The sequence below is a fragment of the Canis lupus genome, chromosome 11 (assembly GCF_048164855.1).
Source record: "Canis lupus baileyi chromosome 11, mCanLup2.hap1, whole genome shotgun sequence".
Taxonomy (NCBI): domain Eukaryota; kingdom Metazoa; phylum Chordata; class Mammalia; order Carnivora; family Canidae; genus Canis; species Canis lupus.
Genome location: NC_132848.1, coordinates 3,780,738 through 3,801,563, shown reverse-complemented (window position 1 = coordinate 3,801,563; position 20,826 = coordinate 3,780,738). Strand labels below are relative to the sequence as shown.

At 41.1% G+C, this 20,826-nt stretch overlaps 1 long non-coding RNA gene across 3 annotated transcripts in view; it reads left to right on the top strand.

Annotated features, from left to right (window-relative positions):
• Positions 1 to 20,826, top strand: part of LOC140642402 (uncharacterized) — a 46,693-nt gene that overhangs the window by 13,148 nt on the left and 12,719 nt on the right. For 2 of the 3 annotated variants that reach the window (XR_012038840.1, XR_012038838.1), the window contains exon 2: positions 1,976 to 2,166. This is a non-coding gene — a long non-coding RNA (uncharacterized lncRNA). Of the gene's footprint in view, positions 1 to 1,975; positions 2,167 to 6,544; positions 6,622 to 20,826 lie in introns of all 3 variants that reach the window. The other variant, XR_012038839.1, reaches the window with a different exon arrangement.

Below are 20,826 nucleotides of genomic sequence, written 5' to 3'. Positions count from 1 at the left end.
GAACTGAGCAGCCAGGTACCCCTCAAAACTCTTAATTACATCCAGTTCTATGCTAAGTGTAACACCCTTAGGAGCTTTCTTAAGCTTTTTTGATACCTTAGGACACATCTTGCTAACGGATGCACAAAATAAATCGAGATAAAGCACAGATGCTCACAGAGTCCAAAATATGGTGGCTTGATACTGAGATGCTCAGTGTAGTTCCCAGGGAAGGAGCTTGGGGGGGCCCCTTTTGCTGGCTTGTATGCTGCCTCTAAAACACCTGCTGCAAAATGAACACTGAACGCTATTTTCATGTTTTGCCTTTTAACTTTCAAAAAGTGGGTGATACCCATACCTCTTAAACAATAACTCCCTATTATCTTCTCCCCTGGCCCCTGGCAACCATTATTATACTTTCTGTCTTTATGATTTGACTATTTTAAGTACCTCATATATAAGTGGACCCATGGTGTTTGTGTTTTTGTGACTAGCTTATTTCATTTAGCATAATGTCCTCAAGGTTTATCCATGTTGAAGCATATTGGAGGATTTATAAGGCTAAATAATATTCCATCGTATGTATATGCCATATTTTGCTTATCCATTTATCCTTCCATGAATACTTGGATTGCTTCCACATTTTAGCCATTGTGAATAATGCTGCTATAAACATGAGTTTATAGCAGCATCTTTGAGATGTATCTCTTTGAGACCCTGCTTTCAATTCTGTGGGATGTGTACCCAGAATTAGAATTGCTAGGTCTTATGGTAATTCTATTTTTAATTTTTTCTGGAACTGTTTTCCAGGGCAGCTATAGCATTTTACATTCCCACCAACAGGGCACAGGAGTTCCAATTTCTCCACATCCTCACCAACACTTGTTGTTTTCTGTTGTTGTTGTTGTTGTTGTTGTTTTTTAATGACTTTTCTTTCTTCTTCTTCTTCTTTTTTTTTTTTTTTTTTAGTAGGCTCTAGGCTCAATGTGGGGCTTGAGTTCATGACCCTGAGATCAAGAGTCACATTGTCTACTGACTGAACCAGCCAGACGCTCCTGGTTTGTTTGTTTTTCAAGATTTTATTTATTCATAAATAAAGATTAAGAGAGGCAGAGACACAGGCAGAGGGAGAAGCAGACTTCATGCAGGGAGCCCGATGTGGGATTCGATCTTGCGACCCCAGGATCATGCCCTGAGCCGAAGGCAGATGCTTAACCGCTGAGCCACCCAGGCATCCTGTGGGTATTAATCCTCTATCAGATATATGATTTGCAAATATTTTCTCCCATTGTAAGGTTGCCTTTTTATTCTGTGAATAGTGTTTGGATGTATAATTTTTTTTAAGTTTTCATGAAATTCAGCTTCTCTATTTTCTTTCTTGTTCCCTGAACTTTTAGTGTCATATTCAAGAAATAATTGCTAAATCTAATGTTATGATGCTTTCATCATATGTTTCCTTCTAAGAGTTTTGTTGTTTTAGATCTTACATTTAGGTCCTTGATCCATTTTCAGTTAATTTTTGTATTTTGTGTTAAGTAAGAGTCTAACTTCCTCCTTTTGCCTGTGGCTATCCAGTTTTCCCAGCACTATTTGTTTTAAAAGACTATCATCGCCCTATTAAATAGTGTTGGCATTCTTGTCAAAAATCATTTGACCAGGGCAGCCCTGGTGGCGCAGTGATTTAGAGCGGCCTGCAGCCTGGGGTGTGATCCTGGAGACCCGGGATTGAGTCCCCTGTCGGGCTCCCTGCATGGAGCCTGCTTCTCCCTCTGCCTGTGTCTCTGCCTCTGTGTGTGTGTGTCTCTCATGAATAAATAAATAAAATCTTAAAAAAAAATCATTTGACCATATATGCAAGGTCTGGGCTTTCTGTTCTACTCAATTGGTCTATATGCTAATACTACACTATTTTGATTACTATTGCTTTGTAGTAAATTTTCAAATGGGAATTGTGACACATCTAGTTTCATTCTTCCTCTTTTTTTTTTTTTTTAAGATTTTTATCTTATTTGATAAAGAGAGAGAGCCAGAGTGAGGGGAAGAGGAAGAAGCAGGCTCCCCACTGAGCAGGGAGCCCAATACAGAACTCCATCCCAGGACTCTGGAATCATGGCCTGAGCCGAAGGCAGCATGCATCTCTGTCTTGTTCCTGATCTTGGGGAAAAGTTTTCCATCTTTCACCATTTGGTATGAAGTTTGCTGTTGGTTTTTCATATATGGCTTTTATTATGTGGAGGTACTTGCCTTCTATCCCTATTTTGTTGAATGTTTTTATCATGAAAGGGAGTTAAATTTTGTAAAATTCTTTTTCTGTGTCAATTGAGATGATCATGTGTTTTTTTCCCTTTATTTTGCTGATGTGTTGTATTACACTCATTAATTTTCATATGTTGAATCATCCCTACGTTCCTGGAATAAGTCCCACTTGGTCCTGGTGTATAATAATCCTTTTAATATGCTGCTGAATGCTGCTTGCTAGTATTTTGTTGAGGATTTTTGTATCATGTTCATAAGGAATATTTGCAATTTTCTTTTCTTGTAGTGTCTTTTTTTTAAAAGATTTTATTTATTTATTCATGACAGACACACAGAGAGAGAGAGAGAGGCAGAGACACAGGCAGAGGGAGAAGCAGGCTCCATGCAGGGAGCCCGATGCAGGACTTGATCCAGGGTCTCCAGGATCACACCCCAGGCCGAAGGCAGTGCTAAACCGCTGGGCCACCAGGGCTGCCCTTCTTGTAGTGTCTTTATCTGACTTTGGTATCAGGGTTAAGAGGCAGGAAGTGGAACACTACTGTTAAAAAGAAGAATTAAACATACGGCACTGACATAGCAATCAGGTGGCAAGCAATGAGAAAATTATACCAGAGGCTCAAAGGATGGCAACCTATTTGTGTTAGTAGAAAAGACTGTAAATATTGTTTTGGTAAGAAAACAGCAACAATTATGGGTATTTCAAATAGAAGGAATTTAATACAAATAATCATTTACGAAAGTGTCACAAAGATGGAGTAGCAAAAAGAGGAAGATAAGATGACTCAATGATTAGCAGATGCAGGACGTCACTAACTCTAGGGCCAGTAAAATAGAAAGGAAAATAGTATCGCTAGGAGTCCATCATTGCTTGGCTGCTATGGCTGCTTCTGTTGAAACTGGGCTGCCTGAACAGGACTCAGGATCCCATGGCCATCTCTGTCACCACTGCATCTCCCTCTACCACTGTCAGAACCCAACAAGAAACCAGATGTTTAGGAAGTCTGAGAAGTGTAGTTAAAGTATTTCTACTAGTCATTAGAGAGGATGTTCTAAAAAGCTAAATGTGTAGTTCAGAGGCCAAAAATTATCCAGAACATCATGTTATGCAATGACAAAATACTTGATAAAATGTGCCGGCAATAATTTGGACACAGGTCTAAATGTTATTAAGCTCTAAGGGAAGAGGTTGGAGAGAATCAAATGGCCTGCATGCACTGGCAAATTTTGGCTGTATTACAAGAAAGAGAGGAGCTCAGGGCAGAGTTGGCCTTTTATTTTTGCAAGCAAATGTAAAAGGAAATCATGTGTCCAGAAACATCAGGCCTTGAAGTCCTGGAAGACAATTGCTTCATGACTCAAAATAGTGAGAAATAGAATTGAGAAGGCACTGACGAGAAAGCCTCACTAAATATCCAGCCTCATGGCCAAAAGCAGATAAAGTAGAGAGCAGCATAGGGATGGGGAAGCAAAGAAATAAAGGACACTTAAGAACTATTGCTGGGGGGAGGCCTGGGTGGCTCAGGGGTTGAGCGTCAGCCTCCGGCTTGGGGCGTGATCCCCGAGTCCCGGAATCAAGTCCCACATCGGGCTCCCTGCATGGAGCCTGCTTCTCCCTCTCCCTATGCCTCTGGCTCTTTCTCTCTGTGTCTTTCATAAATAAATAAAATCTTAAAAAAAAAAAAAGAACTATTACTAGGAAAAAACTCTGAATACGGTTAGTAGGAGTAAAATGGATCTCACTCAAAGTATATAGGCCAGAAACTAGGCTTTGTTTGTTTTGTTTTGTGTGAATGCATATGTGTGTGTGAGCATGTTTTTACAATCTTTTATAGGTATAATTAACTTACAACAGACTAAACATATTTAATGTTTACTATTTAAGTTTTAACATATGTATAAAACTATCACCATAATGAAGGGAATGAACAGATCCATCACTCCCAAAAATCTCCTTTAAATTTTTGAAGCATTGCATTTCAAAGAAGCCACAAACTGTCTCTGACAGCTTAAATGTAAAATCACCATAAGGCTTCCAAATTTCTACATATTGGAAGTGGGCTCTAAAATTTGTATGGCACCAAGGAGGGAATATTTTCCAAAGCCCACTTGAGATGTGATCATGGAGGATAAGGAAAAGTAAGCCATCACTCACACCAAAGGTGGACCACAGGTCTTGGAGAAAACAGACAACAATGTTCCTTCAAATAATGGAACCAGAGTAACTCTCCACTGAACAGCAGGAAACTTCACGATGCCTGCCCTTCTGGATGTTAGTATCACTGAGAGTTAGTATCACTGCACTTGGTCCTCTCTTCCACACCTGCTCTACCATGTATTAGGTGTGGTGGTGAGGAGACAAAGAGGAGCCACATCTGCAACTAAGGAAGAAGATTTCATTTTTAAAATTTTTTACTTATTTATTTTGAGAGAGAGCACGTGTGTACAAGCAGCAGCAGGAGAGGGCCAGAGGGAGAGGGAGAAAGAGAATCCTAAGCCCACTCCAAGCCCAGCGCAGAGCCCAACCTGGGCTCAATCTCACAAACCTAAGATCATGACCTGAGCCAAAATCAAGAGCCAGATGCCCAACTGACTGAGCCACCCAGGTGCCCCTAAGGAAGAGGAGAGTTCAAATAACGCTGAGATTTTGGGTTGAACTTGATGCGAGGTTTAGGTGAGAATTTGAGTTCTCTCATTTGGCAGTGCATGGATTACATGTGTGAGTAAAAATAGAATGACAGTTTGGGGATCCCTGGGTGGCGCAGTGGTTTGGCGCCTGCCTTTGGCCCAGGGCGCGATCCTGGAGACCCAGGATCGAATCCCACGTCGGGCTCCCGGTGCATGGAGCCTGCTTCTCCCTCTGCCTGTGTCTCTGACTCTCTCTCTCTCTCTCTCTCTGTGTGTGTGTGACTATCATAAATAAATTTAAAAAAAATTAAGAATGACAGTTTGGTGATCAACAAGGTAGATTCCAGGGACGCCTGGGTGGCTCAGTGGTTGAGCGTCTGCCTGCCTTCGGCTCAGGTTGTGATCCCAGGGTCCTGGGATTGGATCCCACATCGAGCTCTACTACTGGAGTCTGTCTCTTTCTCTGTGTCTCCCATGAATAAATAAATAAAACCCTAAAAAAAATGGCAGACTCCAGTAGAGGCCATGTCATGTGTTCACCAAACTCATTTCATTTTCCTTCTGAACATACAGCTAAACTACCCCCCGAGTCTCTGCTGTGTTTAGCTGCAACTGTGTGACTGAGTTTTGTCCAACTGTGGGTGAAGTGATGTGCACCACTTTCAGGCCTGGCTCTATAAATGTTCTGTGTAATTATCCATGTTCTCTCTTGTCATTCCTTTGTAAACTCCATGGTTCAAAGTAGAAATCATAATATAGTTAGAAAACGTAACTGATTGATAATGGAAATACTGGTATATCAAAATATGTGGAAGCAATGAAAATAAAAGAAAAAAATCCAAATTTGATCAAGAGATAACTACTGATTTAAAGAAAACACAAAGAGGCAGGGTGCCTGGGGGACTGAGTCAGCTGGGTGACCGACTCTTGATTTCAGCTCAAGTCATGATGTCAGGGATTGTGAGATTGAGGCCCCTGCCGAGTGCCGGGTTCAGTGCAGAGTCTGCTTGTCCCTCTCTTTCTGCTCCTCTCTCTCTCTCAAATAAATAAATAAATAAATAAATAAATAAATAAATAAATAAATAAATAAATAAGAAAACACAGAGGGCTTGAGAAACACATTAAAGACATCCTGAGGATGCAATCAGCAAAATCAGACTATGGAAAACAAGGGGGCAGTCATCTAGTTTCTTCAACAAATAAACTGTAAAGAAATAAAAAAAGTTGGTGGAACTGTCTGTAGATTAAAGGAGGTGTTTAAAGAGCTATAACAATCTAACAGAGTATATGGACCAAATGGACTTTTTTGGATTGCGATTCAAAAAAGCCAACCATAATTTTCTCATAAAATAATTATGAGATAGGGGCACCTGGGTAGCTCAGTTGGTTGAGGACCTGACTCTTGGAGATAGAGTCCCTCCTCCCCATTGGGAGGAAGCAGATTCCCCACTGAGCAGTGAGCCCAACGTGGGGATCAGTTGCAGGACCCTGAAATCATGACCTGAGCCGAAGGTAGATGCTTAACCTACTGGACTACCCCGTTGCCCCAATAAATAAATCTTTTTAAAAAATTATGAGTTAATCAGGAAAATGGGAAAATACTGAATATTTGATAATATTAAAAATTATCTTTTTAGTGTATCATGGTATGTGGTAATGTTCTTAAAGAGGCTTTATCTTTTAGATAAGTGTGGAGATACATTTCATATGTGGATGAAAAGATACGATGTCTGAGATTTGCCTCACCATAATCAATGAGTGGTAAGTGTAGTGCAGGGAGATAAGCAAGGGATGAATGAAATGGGTCTAGACATAATTGTTGAAGCTAAGTGATACAGAGGGAGTCATTATAATAGTTCTAACTTTATATATGTTTTGAATTTGTTTTGAATAAAATATTTTGTTTTATTTATTTTTTTAAGATTTTATTTATTTATTTGACACAGAGAGAGCACAAGCAGAGGGAGTGGCAGGCAGATGGAAAGGGAGAAACAGTTTCCCCTGCAGAGCTGGGATCCCAGCAGTTGGGGAGCCTGACGTGGGGCTGGATGGGCTCGATCCCAGGACCTTGGGATCATGACCTGAGCTGAAGGCAGATGGTTAACCAACTGAGCCACCCAGGTGCCCCTGTTTTATTTACTTTTAAGTTTACTTATGTATTTAGGTAATCTCTATACCTAGTAAGGAGCTCGAACTCATGACCCCAAGATCAAGAGCCACACACTCTGAGCCAGCCAGGCGCCCCAATAAAATATATTTTTTAAAGATTTTATTTATTCATGAGAGACACAGAGAGAAAGAGAGGCCAAGACACAGGCAGAGGGAGAAGCAGGCTCCATGGAGGGAGCCCGATGTGGGACTGGATCCTGCGTCTCCAGGGTCACGCCCTGGCCGGAAGGCGGCGCTAAACCACTGAGCCACCTGGGCTGCCCAATAAAATATATTTTTTAAAGATGTTATTTATTTATTTATGAGAGACAGAGACAGAGACAGAGAGACAGGCAGAGGGAGAAGCAGGCTCCATGCAGGGAGCCTGATGTGGGACCTGACCCTGGGACTCCAGGATCGCCCTGGGCCAAAGGCAGACGCCAAACTGCTGAGCCACCCAGGGATTCCCTCCTTCCCTCCTTCCCTCCTTCCTTCCCTAAAATATTTTTTGAAACAGCCTTTAAATAAGTACAATTTTTGCCCAGTAATTATACTCATATGGATATATTTACACATGCACACATGTACAATATAATAATCTTTTGTAATAACAAAAGATTAGGGAGAAATAATTTTAATCAAAACAGTGATGGTGGAAAAAATGATGGAATGTTCCTAAGTAAAATAATATGCAACCACAAAAACAAAGGAGAAAGTTCTACATATGCTGCTATTGAAAAGTCTCTAAGGGGAATATAATTCCTATTTACTAAGGGAAATAAAAACAAACTGATTAACAGTGATTTAATATCCTATATTTGCCTGTGAATGAAGGAAACGGTAAATAAGATTCTCTAGTCTTGTGAACCACAAAGAAAGGCTGGCAGGACACACAAAAAACAAAGAGCAAAGTTACCTGTAGGGATGGGAACTGAGCAAGTTGGAGAGAAGTTCAGGAGGGAGAATTTTCATTGTGCACCTTTTTATACTTGTCTTTTGAATCATTATTCAAAATAATGGAAGTATTATCCATTTTGGAAGTATATAAAGCATTCAAGGAGGCTCCTGGGTGGCTCAATTGGCTAAGCATCTGCCTTAGGCTCAGGTCATGATCCCAGGGTCCTGGGATGGAGCCCTGTGCCAGGCTCCCTGCTTCCCCTCCCCTCTGCTTATGAATGCACTCTTTCTCTCTCTCTCTCTCTTTCTCTCTCTCTCTCTCTTTCTTAAATAAATAAGTAAAATCTTAAAAAAATAAAAGTCATTTAAAAAAAGAATTCAAATACCCATAAAAACTTTGTGATACCTAAAGTGTTACTTGATGAGAAATTTATAAAGGATGATTATAAAATCGGAAAAGCCAAAAATGAATGAGCTAAGCCTTATTTCAAGAAGTTGAATTCAGGGATAGCTGAGTGACTCAGCAGTTAAGCATCTGCCTTTAGCTCAGGGCGTGATCCTGGAGTCCCAGGATCAAGTCCCACATCAGGCTCCCTGCATGGATCCTGCCCTCTCTCTGCCTCTTTCTCATGAATAAATAAATAAAATCTTTAACAACAACAACAAAAAGTTGAATCCAGTTATAAAATAAATCAAATAAATAAATAAATAAATAAATAAATAGGCAAACCAGCCTTGGGGGTATAATGTAGAGCAGAGTAAATATAGCTAATAATACTATATTATATATTTAAAAGGTGCTAAGAGAGTAGACCTTAAAATCCCATCACAAGAAAAAATTTGTAACTATGTGTAGTGATAAATATTGTAACTAGACTTGCTGTGGTGATCATTTCACAATGTATGAAAATATTGAATCATTATATTTTATGCCTGAAACTAATATATGTCAATTATATCTCAATTTAAAACGCATAAATAACATCAAATCAAGCTGCCAAAAAAAAAAAAAAAAAGAAGGAAGTAAGATAAAGATTAGGGTGGAAATAATTCTAAAATTTGTATGTATGGAACCACAAAAGACCCTGAGTAGCCAAAGGAATCTTGACAAAAAAGAACAAAGCCGGATATGTCATGCTTCCTGCTCTCAAACTATATTGCAAAGCTGGTTTTTATGCCAATCAAAACAGTATTGGCATAAAAACAGACACAGAGATCAATGAAACAGAATATAGACCCCAGAAATAAAGTCACACATATACGGTCAATTAATTTATGACAAAGGAGCCAAGAATACACAATGGGGGTAGGACAGTCTCTTCAATAAATGGTGCTGGGATGGACAGCGACAAGCCAAAGAATGAAACTAGGGACACCTAGGTGGCTTGGGCAGTTGAGCATCTGACTCTTGGTTTCTGCTCAAGTCTTGGTCTCAGGGTTGTGGGATTGAGCCCCAAGTTGGGCTCCCCGCTCAGCATGGAGTCTGCCTGTCCCTCTCCTTTTGCTCCCTGCCACTCAAATAAATAAATAAATAAATAAATAAAATCTTTAAAAAAAAAAAAAAGAATGAAACTAGATCATTATCTTACACCATACACCAAAATTAACTCAAAATGGACTAAAGACTTGAATGTAAAACCTGAAATTATGAAACTTCTAGAAGAAAATATAGGCAATAAAAACTTGACATCAGTTATGATGTTGAAGTTTTGGATCTGACTCCAAAAGCAAAGGCAATAAAAGTAAAAATAAAGAAGCAGGACAATACCAAACTAAAAGGCTTCTGCACGGCAAAGGAAACCATCAACAAAATGAAAAGGCATCCTACTGAATGGTGAAAAAAATTGCAAATCATGGATCTAATAACGGGTGCTGAGCTAACAAATAAAAGTTATTTTACCAGCCAAAAAATAGGCTTATTCCAGCAATAGCAGAAAATTACAATTCAGAACAAGAAAGCTGTGGCAAAAACCATCTGCTAGTCCAACAAAGGAGAGAAATGTTATTTTATTGAGGAGGGAGTTGGGAGAGGTTGTTTTGAACAAAACTACATTGGAGAAAGGCAGGAGTTCAGGGTGATACTGGTTTCTCATTGGCTGAGTTGCTGGGGTCAGTTTCTTGTAGGAGAGGCAACTCACATCCTTTCCTGTTGGGTCCTGTAACTGATGATTTTTTCCTTGTTGGCATCTGTTGGGGGTCCTTAATGGAGGTTCTTAAGGTTGAGAGGTATGGCCTGAGAGCTCCCCCTTCTGGTCTCCCAACTCCATTTTAATAAAGTTTCCCTTGATTACTTTTCACATTTTCCCCTTTTGATCATGATCTTTCTCTAAAAGCATCACCGATAAAGAGTCAGGTTTTCTTTCTTTATTTAAAAAAAAAAGATTTTATTTATTTATTCATGAGAGACACAGAGAGAGAGGCAGAGACACAGGCAGAGAGAGAAGCAGGCTCCCTGCAGTGAGCCAGGTGTGGGATTCAGTCCCAGAACCCCAGGATCCCGACCTGAGCTGAAGGCAGACACTCAACCACTGAGCCACCCAGGTGTCCCCAGGTTTTCTTAATTTAGTGGCCTTTTGTCCTTCAGTGCCAGGAAGGGCCTTTCCTGCATGTCATGTCCCATGGTGGAGGGAAATTGTACAGATTGGAAACCTGCTGAGGTCACATTCAAGTAACAAGTAGGGGTAGGAGGGAGAATTCTCAGGCACTTCCCATCTATAGTCCTTTTAGATCACAAAAATTGGAAATCATCTCCTTATTGGGTACCCCATTTTTACAATGGTTTGACGCAACAAGTACAGACTCAAAATTAACACAATTCCATATTGTATGATGGTTCTAAACCAGGACCCTAGGACTGAAAGTAGCCAAATGAAAACATTTATTGGCACTTACTCTGACTTAGGGGATGAAAGGTCTCCCTACACAGGCAAACTTGGAGTCATGCATGCTTCCTGAAAGTCCCTGCTGAAAGTGGCCGTGAACACAGAATTGTGAATGTTGCGAGAGTGACTGAAAGAAATAACCAAGTGCATTTAGGGAGATACAGCATAGATATAAATATGAAGTAATAACTGATTAACTTTTTCCAAAACCACAAACTTTAAAGGTATTTTTAAAAAGATTTTATTTATTTATTCACAAGAGACACAGAGAAAGGCAGAGACACAGGCAGAGGAAGAAGCAGGCCCCATGCAGGGAGCCCGATGTGGGACTCAATCCCGGTTCCCAGGATCACATCCTGGGCTAAAGGCGGCACTAAACCGCTGAGCACCCAGGCTGCCCATTTCAAAGGTGTTTTAAACAGTATTGTTATCTCAAAACAACCAATTGGAGCCAAATGTGTTATCAAATAATACAGTCTATAAAGTTAAGTTCAGAAACCATGAATTTGGTTAAGAATCCAGAATCAACTAAATAGTTCAAGGTGAGGAGAAGAGACTTCTATAAATCCTGAACCTTCTAACTGGCCTGGTGCAGACATCTTAGAAAAGCTGTCTCAAGTCAGTTGTGGTCTGCTTCAATTCCAGAAAATCTTTACTTTCAGGTTGCCAGTGGATGTGCAGGTCTGGTCATGGTTTGATGGTGCTTTCTTTAGATATGTTATGCAAATCAGTCTATTCCCTGGAGCTTGATGGCACAAAGTTTGGTTAGCAGTACTTGAAAGGAGCCTTTCCAGTGAGGTTGAAAAGAGTCTTTTTGAAGGTATCTTTTCCTTTTTTTTTTAAAGATTGTATTTATTTATTCATGAGAGACACAGAGAGACACAGAGAGAGAGAGAGAGAAAGCAGAGATAGGCAGAGGGGGAAACAGGCTCCACGCAGGGAGCCCAACGCGGGACTCGATCCTGGGACTCCAGGATCACGCCCTGGGCTGAAGGCAGGCACCAAACCGCTGAGCCACCCAGGAATCCTGAAGGTATCTTTTCCAATGACAAAATCTCCAGGTTGCAAGGTGTGATGCTTAAGGTCTTTTGTCTCCTGGGAGTGTGCTGTGAAAAGAGTGCTCTATCAAAACATGGTTATTTTTTTTCAAAGCATAGTTATTTTTAAGAGAAGCAATTAGGCCTTTACAATATTAAAGTATATCTCTCTTTTTAAATTATTTTAAAAATGTATTTATTTGAGAAAGAGCATGAGCAGAAGAGAGAAGGAGAACTAGGCTCCTACTGAGCAGGAAGCCCAAGATGGGGCTTGATCCCCGGACTCTGGGATCATGACCTGAGCTAAAGGCATACACTTAACTGACTGAGCCACCCAGGTGCCCCTGAAGTATATCTCTTTTTATCAACTATGGGTCAAAGGAGGCAGAGGCCAAGTACATTGGAAATGCTGTGACCGTATCAGAGGCTGAGAGTCTAAAAATTCCAAAGAAGTTAGATCTGAGTTTTAGAAGAACCAACAGCAGTGCTTCCAGCCAAGGTATTTGGAGGGTCTCTGCAAATTTTGCCAGTTGGGTCTTAATAGCGTCATTAGTGTGTTCGACTAACCATGAGGATTGAAGATGGTGTATGCACAATGAAAGTGTCATAAACCCAGCCAAGCAGCGCAGACTCAGCAAAGCACCTGACCAGTAAAATGGATTCCCCAATCACTATGAAATTCTGGGGGGCTCCCCAAGTAGATAACACCTTATTGAACAGAATTTTAGTTACAAAAGAAGCTGTGGCCTGTGTAAAAGGGAAAACTTCAGTCCCATGAGAAAACATTCAAACTATGACTAAGCTATATTTATAACCATGAGAAGGGGAGGAACTGTATGAAATCCATTTGCAAAACCTCAAATGGTCCATAGGGTGGCTCAAAGTATCTGGAAGAAGGGTAAAAAAACAGTCTCCCTAGATGGTATTATGGACAGGTGGGACAAGCAAGGCAGACACATTTTATAGGTTTATTAATATTTTTTAAAGATTTATTTATTTAGGGAGCAGGAGCGCGGCGGGAACGCGGAGGGGGCGGCCGCCAAAAAAAAGAAAAAGATTTATTTATTTATTTATGATAGACAGAGAGAGAGAGAGAGAGAGAGAGAGAGAGAGAGAGACAGGAGGAGGGAGAAGCAGGCTCCATGCCGGAAGCCAGACGGGGGACTCGATTCCAGGACTCCAGGATCGCGCCCTGGGCCAAAGTCAGGCGCTAAACCGCTGAGCCACCCAGGGATCCCCCTTATTACTATTTTTGCACCGATATTAGCTCACTAATGCTGTCATTTTGTCAGTAAGCCAATGGTTTAATGTATGTACAGTGGTAACTAGTGGGAATTTTAGAATTCTGGTGGGGTCAGGTTGTTATTTGATCCAAATCCAAGTTCTCTCTTTCTATTGAGCCAATAGTTCTTAGATTCCCAATATTATTTTTCCTTTTCTGGGGCCAATCGTTGGGCATCTCTGGTCAGTTTTTCCAAGTTATCATTTAGAGAACATCCCTTTGGACCATGACAGAGGTTTGGCTATTGGCTTCCTTGAGAAGAGCATTTTTGGTAGAAATATCAGCAAGGTGGTTTCCCTTGGCCTCCAGGGATTTGAGTCTGGAATGCCCTGGAAGTTTAGTAATAGAGCAACTGCAAAGGCACCTAATAAATTTTGGACATAGAAAAAAAATTGGACATAGGGTCCATTTTTAATTTTACCCCCCATTGGAGGTAAGGAAACCTTATGCTTCTGTAACATTCCAAAATCATGAGCTACCCCAAAGGCGTACAGACAATGGTGATTGTACCCCTGGCTAAGGTATAAGCCCAAGTTAGGGCGCATACCTCAGCTTATTGAGCCAAAGTAGCCAGAGGGAAAGGTGCTGCCTGAATAACTTCAAAAGGAGCTACAGTAGCATGTGCGGCTTGATACTTACCATTTTCATCCTTTAAATAAGAGCCAGCAGTAAACCATGAAAAATCTGCTGTGGTGAGAGGAGTTTCCTGTAAATTGTCACAGGGAGTCCAAAGGTGATCTGTCAGCATTATCATTGGTGAAGGAGGGGAGAACAGCAGGGTTAAGCTTCTTGCAGCAAGAAAGCGCTCTGTGAGGGACCGTTGGCAGGAGGATGTCCCAGAAGGTGGGATGCTGGGTAGGGGGAAAATTCGGGAGGACCTCCACTGCATGGGGCACAAGGACGGTTAAAAGGGGTCCTGCGATGACTTCCTCAGGGGCCTTAACTGAAAGGACAGTGGCAGGAATGTCTGAAGCAAGGGGGATGTCGCTGAGCCGCAGGGCCCTGTGGCTGACTCTGGTGCCCTATGGAGCAATGATGGTCCCGTGTTTGGAGGTGAGTGCTCCAAGGGCATGCCCTTCCCTCTCACATACAAAGAAGAAAAAAGGGAACTGCTGACTAGGATGTCTGAGGGCGGGGGACTTGGTTAGACTTTTATTAAAGTCCCAAAAGCTATGTCATTCTGGTCTCCCCAAATAATAAAGTCAAGTTTGTCTCTTTTTTCTTTTTTTTTTTTTAGTAAAGTTTATGGAGCTTGAACTATAGGAGAAAAGTTTAGAATTCATTTTCAACAATAACCAGTCTAAGGAAATTTCATAACTGGTGCTTAGTTTGAGGTGTGGGGAAGTTCAGGATGTCATGAAGCCTACCTAGATCCAAATGTACTCCTTGTTTCAAGATTAGATGCCTTAAGTGTGGAACCTGAGTTTCAAGAAACTGTAATTTTTCTTTCCAGGCTTTATGTCCCTTTACGGCTAAAAGTTTTAACAGGTGGATGCTCTCTCCGTGAAGCGGTTGGAGAAGGGCAGCAGAGAAGCAAATAAATTTTATATCATTCAAATAAGCTTTTAAGGTTTGTAAAAGGCAAGCGCTGTCTGTGTGACCCCAGAGCATCACCACCCCGCTGTACTGCTGTTCTTCCCAAGTGGAAGCAAAGACTTACTGGCTATCCTTATCACTAGAATACTAAAACCTGAGCTACATAGATCAATTACAATAAAAAAAATTTGCTTCCAGGAGCACCCGGGTGGCCCAGTCTGTTAGCATCTGCCTTTGGCTCAGGTCATGATCCCAGGGTCCTGAGTGATAATCCTACGTGGGCTCCCAGCTCAGCGGGGAGTCTGCTGCTCACTCTCCCTCTCCTCTCTACCCCTTTATCCCCATTCATTCTCTCTCGCTTGCTCGCTTTCTCCTCCTCTCACTCAAATAAATAAAAACCCTTAAAAAATTTTTGCATCCAGTGAGAATGGATGTCAGCAGTGTGTGGGGGTTAGGAACAACAGGGTACTGTGGGATAGCAATGTTATTTATTGCTCCAAGTTCCTGGACCAACCTCCATCATCAGCCCCTTGGGCTTTCTCTCTGGTAAAATGGAGGTATTACAGGGATGAGGGCAGCAGATAGAAAGGCCCTGAGCCTTAGAATCTTCTATTACAGGCTGATGACTGGAAGAGTTTCTTTATTTATAGACTATTGATTTATTCTGGAGAGAGATTTTGAGGGATCTGTTTGAATCTTGAATGAGATGTGTACTGTGGATCTTGCCAATATCGGTTGAAGATTTGCCCATAAAGACCACAGTAGCTGATCCAATAGGGACAGAGGGTCAGTGTCCCCAGACTCAGCTATACTATAGAGAGAGACACAGCAAATAAAAGATGTGTCACTTAATTCACCTAGTTGGCAATTTTGATTACTACCGTCAAATTCTAGAATTATTTCTCCTTTTGGGAGAAAGATATTTCCAGCATGGTATTTTTCTAAGAAATCTTGGCCCAGGGATGCCTGGGGGGCTCAGCAGTTGAGTGTCTGCCTTTAGTTTGGGGCATGATCCTGGAGTCTCAGGATCGAGTCCCACATCTGGCTCCCTGCATGGAGCCTGCTTCTCCCTCTGCCTATGTCTCTGCCTGTGTGTGTGTGTGTCTCTCATGAATAAATAAATAAAATCTTAAAAGAAAAACCTTGGCCCAATAAATAAATAGGGGTGGAGGAATTAAAGAAAAAAAGGTGGGTATCTCCCAAAAGGAGAAGCCTAAAGAAAAGGGAATAGGTTCAGACACAGGAACCTGTGTAGGCTTATTAGAGGCCCCCACTGTTTGAACCACTTTAGTCAAGGCAGGGAAGGCTTGACAATGGCTTGGGTTGAACACCCTAGAGTATAGCTCCCTTGTCAGTAAGGACAGAGAAAGATTCATTCCCACCCAGGAGAATGGTTTATCCAAGTCCATTATGAGGGAGGATTGGGAAAAGCCCCAGTAGTTCCTCAGAGCACCATCATTAAGAACTGGAAGGACAGGGACTCCTGGGTGGCTCAGTGGTTGAGTGTCTGCCTTCAGCTCAGGGCATGACCCCAGGGTCCAGGAATTGAGTCCAACAGCCGGCTCCCTGTCAGGAGCCTGCTTCTCTCTTGTCTCTCATGAATAAATAAAAAAAAAGAAAAAAAAAAAAGAAATCTTAAAAAAAAAAAAAAAGAAGAAGAATTGGGAGGACATTGGAAAAGCTGGCTAAAAGGCTAAAGGTGTCTGGAGTGGTTAAGGTTGTAACAATCTTTATGTCTTCCTCAATTTCTTTCATGAGTTTTCTAAGTACAGATCCTTCGCCTCTTTGGTTAGATTTATTCCTAGGTATCTTATGGTTTTTGGTGCAGTTGTAAATGGGATCAACTCCTTAATTCTCTTTCCTTTGTCTCATTATTAGTATATTGAAATCCAACTGCCACTTTGCTGAATTCCTGTGTGAGTTCTAGCACTTTTGGGGTGGAGTCTTTTGGGTTTTCCCAATAGACTATCATGTCATCCGCAAAGAGTAAGAGTTTGAGATCTTCTTTGACAGTTGGGATACATTTTATATCTTTCTGTTGTCTGATTGCTGAGGCTAGGACTTCTAGTACTATATTGAACAGAGGTGGTGAGAGTGGACATCCCTACCGTGTTCCTGACCTTAGGGGAAAAGCTCTCAGTTTTCCCCCATTGAGGATGATATTCACTGTGGGCTTTTCATATACGGCTTTATGATATTGAGGTATGTTCCCTCTATCTCTACATTGTAAAGAGTTGTTTTTTTTTTTTTTTTTTTTTTTGTAAAGAGTTTTAATCAAGAAAAGATGCTATACTTTATCAAATACTTTTTCTGCATCTATTGAGAGGATCATGTGGTGCTTGCCTTTAAAAAAAAAAAACTAATGTAGCATATCATATTGATTGATTTGCAGCTGTTGAACCACCCTTGCAGCCCAGGAATAAATCCCACTTGATCCTGGTGAATAATTTTTTTAATGTACTGTTGGGTCCTATTGGTTAGTGTCTCAGTGAGAATTTTTGCACCCATCTTCATCAGGGATATTGATCTGTAATTCTCCTTGGAAGAATAAATATTGTTAAAATATCTATGCTACCTAGAGTAATCCATACATTCAGTGCAATCCCTATCAAAATATCATCAACTTTTTTCACAGAGTTGGAACAAATAATCCTAAAATCTGTATGGAATCAGAAAAGACTCCAAGTAGCCAAAGGAATGTCAAAAAAGAAAACCAAAGCTGGTGGCACCACAATTTTGGACTTCAAGCTATATTTCAAAGCTGTAATTAAGACAGCATGGTCCTGGCACAAAAACAGACACATAGATCAATGGGACAGAATAGAGAACCCAGAAATGGACCCTCAACTCTATAGTCAACCAATCTTTGACAAAGCAAGAAAGAATATCCATTGGAAAAATAAAAAAAGACAAGTCTCTTTAACAAATGGTGTTGGGAAAATCAGACAGCCACATGCAGAAGGATGAAACAAGCCCATTTTTTCACACCATGCACAAAAATAGACTCAAAATGGATGAGAGATCTAAATGTGAGACAAGAATCCATCAAAATCCTAGAGGAGAACATAGGCAGCAACCTCTGTGACCTTGGCCAAGCAACTTCTCGCTAGACATGTCTCTAAAGGCAAGGGAGGGATCCCTGGGTGGCGCAGCGGTTTGGCGCCTGCCTTTGGCCCAGGGCGCGATCCTGGAGACCCGGGATCGAATCCCACATCAGGCTCCCGGTGCATGGAGCCTGCTTCTCCTTCTGCCTATGTCTCTGCCTCTCTCTCTCTCTCTCTGTGACTATCATAAATAAATAAATAAATAAATAAATAAATAAATAAATAAATAAATAAATAAAAATTAAAACAAAGGCAAGGGAAACAGGCAAAAATGAATTATTGGGACTTCATCGAGATTAAAAGCTTTGGGGGGCATCTGGGTGGCTCAGTGGTTGAGCATCTGCCTTTGGTTCAGGTCATGATCTCGGGGTTCAGCTCCTCGAAGGGGGAGCCTTCTTCTCCCTCTGCCTGTGTCTCTCCCTCTCTCTGTGTGTCTCTCATGAGTAAATAGATAAATTTTTTTAAAAAAAATATTAAAAGCTTTTGCTCTGCAAAGGAAACAGTTGACAAAACCAAAAGACAACCGACAGAATGGGAGAAGATAATTGCAAATGTCTTATCACTTAAAGGGCCAGTATCCAAAATCTGTAAAGAACTTATCAAACTCAACACCCAATGAACAAATAATCCAATCAAGAGATGGGCAGGAGACATGAACAGACATTTCTCCGAAGAAGACACACACGGCCAGCAGACACATGAAAAAATGCTCGACATCACCCAGCATCAGAAAAATATGAATCAAAATCCCAATGAGATACCACCTCACACCAGTCAGGATGGCTAAAATTACCAAGTCAGGAAACGATGGATGTTGGCAAGGATGCGGAGAAAGGGGAACCCTCTTACACTGTTGGTGGAATGCAAGCTGGTGCAGCCACTCTGGAAAACAGTATGGAGGTTCCTCAAAAAGTTGAAAATAGGGACTGCTGGGTGGCTCAGTGGTTAAGCGTCTGCCTTCAGCTCAGGACGTGATCCCGGGGTCCTGGGATGGAGTACCACATCAGGCTCCCCGCGGGGAGTCTGCTTCTTCATCTGCCTCTCTCTGTGTGTCTCTCGTGAATAAATAAATAAAATCTTTTAAGAAGAAATTGAAAATAGAGCTACCCTAAGACCCAGCAATTGCACTCTTAAATGTTTACTCCAAAGATACAAAATGTAGTGCTCTGAAGGAGTACCTGCACCCCAATGTTTATAGCAGCAATGTTCATAATAGGCAAACTATGGAAAGAGTCCAGATGTTCATCGACAGATGAATGTGATATAGAAAGATAGATATAGATATATTGTGGAATACTACTCAGCCATCAAAAAATGAAGTCTTGCCATTTGCAATGATGTGGATGGAACTAGAGGGTACTGTGCTAAGTGGAATGAGTCAATCAGAGAAAGACAATTATCATGTGATCTCACTCATGTGGAAATTAAGAAACAAAACAGAGGATCATAGGGGAAGGGAAGGAAAAATAAAACAAGATGAAATCAGAAAGAGAGACAAATCATGAGAGACTCTTAACCAGAGGAAACAAACTGAGGATCACTGGAGGGGAGGGGGTGGGAGGACGGGGTAACTGGGTGATGGGCATTATGGAGGGCACATGATGTAATGAGTACTGGATGTTATATGAGACTGATGAACTCTACCTCTGAGACTGATAATACACGATATGTTAATTAATTGAATTTATTTTTTTAATTTTTTTAATTAATTGAATTTAAATTTTAGTTTATTTTTTTAATTTAAATTTTAAAAAATTTGTAACAATCTTTTTGCCAGTGTCCTGGCTCTTTGCAATAATTACAGAAACTCTGAGGTTTTTGTTTTGTTTAGGGCCCTCCATTTGCCAGAGTTGAATATTAAAAATCTTTTTTTTAAGATTTTATTTATTCATGAGAGACAGAGAAAGAGAGAGAGAGAGAGAGAGAGAGGCAGAGACACAGGCAGAGGGAGAAGCAGGCTCCATGCAGGGAGCCCGATGTGGGACTCGATCATGGGATTCCAGGACCACGCCCTGGGTCAAAGACAGGTGCTAAACCACTGAGCCACCCAGGGATCCCCAAATATTAAAAATCTTAATCAATCTGTCCTTTAGGTGTCTCATCCAGGATGTGAGTGAGCTAATGTGCCAAATTAAATCTGGAGTGGACATAGTCTCCCATTCCATCCTGATTCTTTTATTTTTTTTATTTTATTTTTTTTCATCCTGATTCTTTTAATGAAGAAAAAGCTCCCAGTTCAGCCCACTAATAAACATAGAGTCAAAGGCTGCCAGAGTGGATTCAATATCTAAAGGAAATCCAGGGACGCCTGGGTGGCTCAGTGGTTGAGTGTCTGCCTTTGGATCAGAGAGTGATGCTGGGGTCCTGGGATCGAGTCCTGCATCAAGCTTCTGCATGGAGCCTGCTTCTCCCTCTGCCTATGTCTCTGCCTCTCTCTCTCTCTCTCTCTCTCTCTCTCTGTGTGTGTCTTTAATGAATAAATAAATAAAATATTTAAAAGTATGTCTAAGGAAAATCCAGATTTTTTTCTGAAAACAATCTGAAATTGATTATAATAGTCATAAAGAGACCCATCAGATTTTTGTGAGAAATCCTAAACTTTGTTCCAATCAACAGCCTTTGGAAAAACAACTGCAATTGCTTGGTGAAGGTTTTCAGCGACGGTTCTAGCATTTTGCCCAAAGTTAGGGGCTTGTTTTTCTAAATCCTGTTCATGATGTTCCCATTGGGCAAGTTTCATCCAGTGTTTGGCCTGGCCCTCACCAACAAGCATGTGGACTACCTGATATAAATTTGAGAACCCAGGTTGGTAAGTTTGAATAACTGCCAAATTCTTCAGCAAACCTAAGGGGATCCTCAGTCACTTTAACAAACTCCTTAATAGGGATCCCTGGGTGGCGCAGCGGTTTGGCGCCTGCCTTTGGCCCAGGGCGCGATCCTGGAGACCCGGGATCAAATCCCACGTTGGGCTCCCGGTGCATGGAGCCTGCTTCTCCCTCTTCCTGTGTCTCTGCCTCTCTCTCTCTGTGACTATCATAAATAAATTTAAAAAATCAAAAAAAAAAAAAAGAAACTCCTTA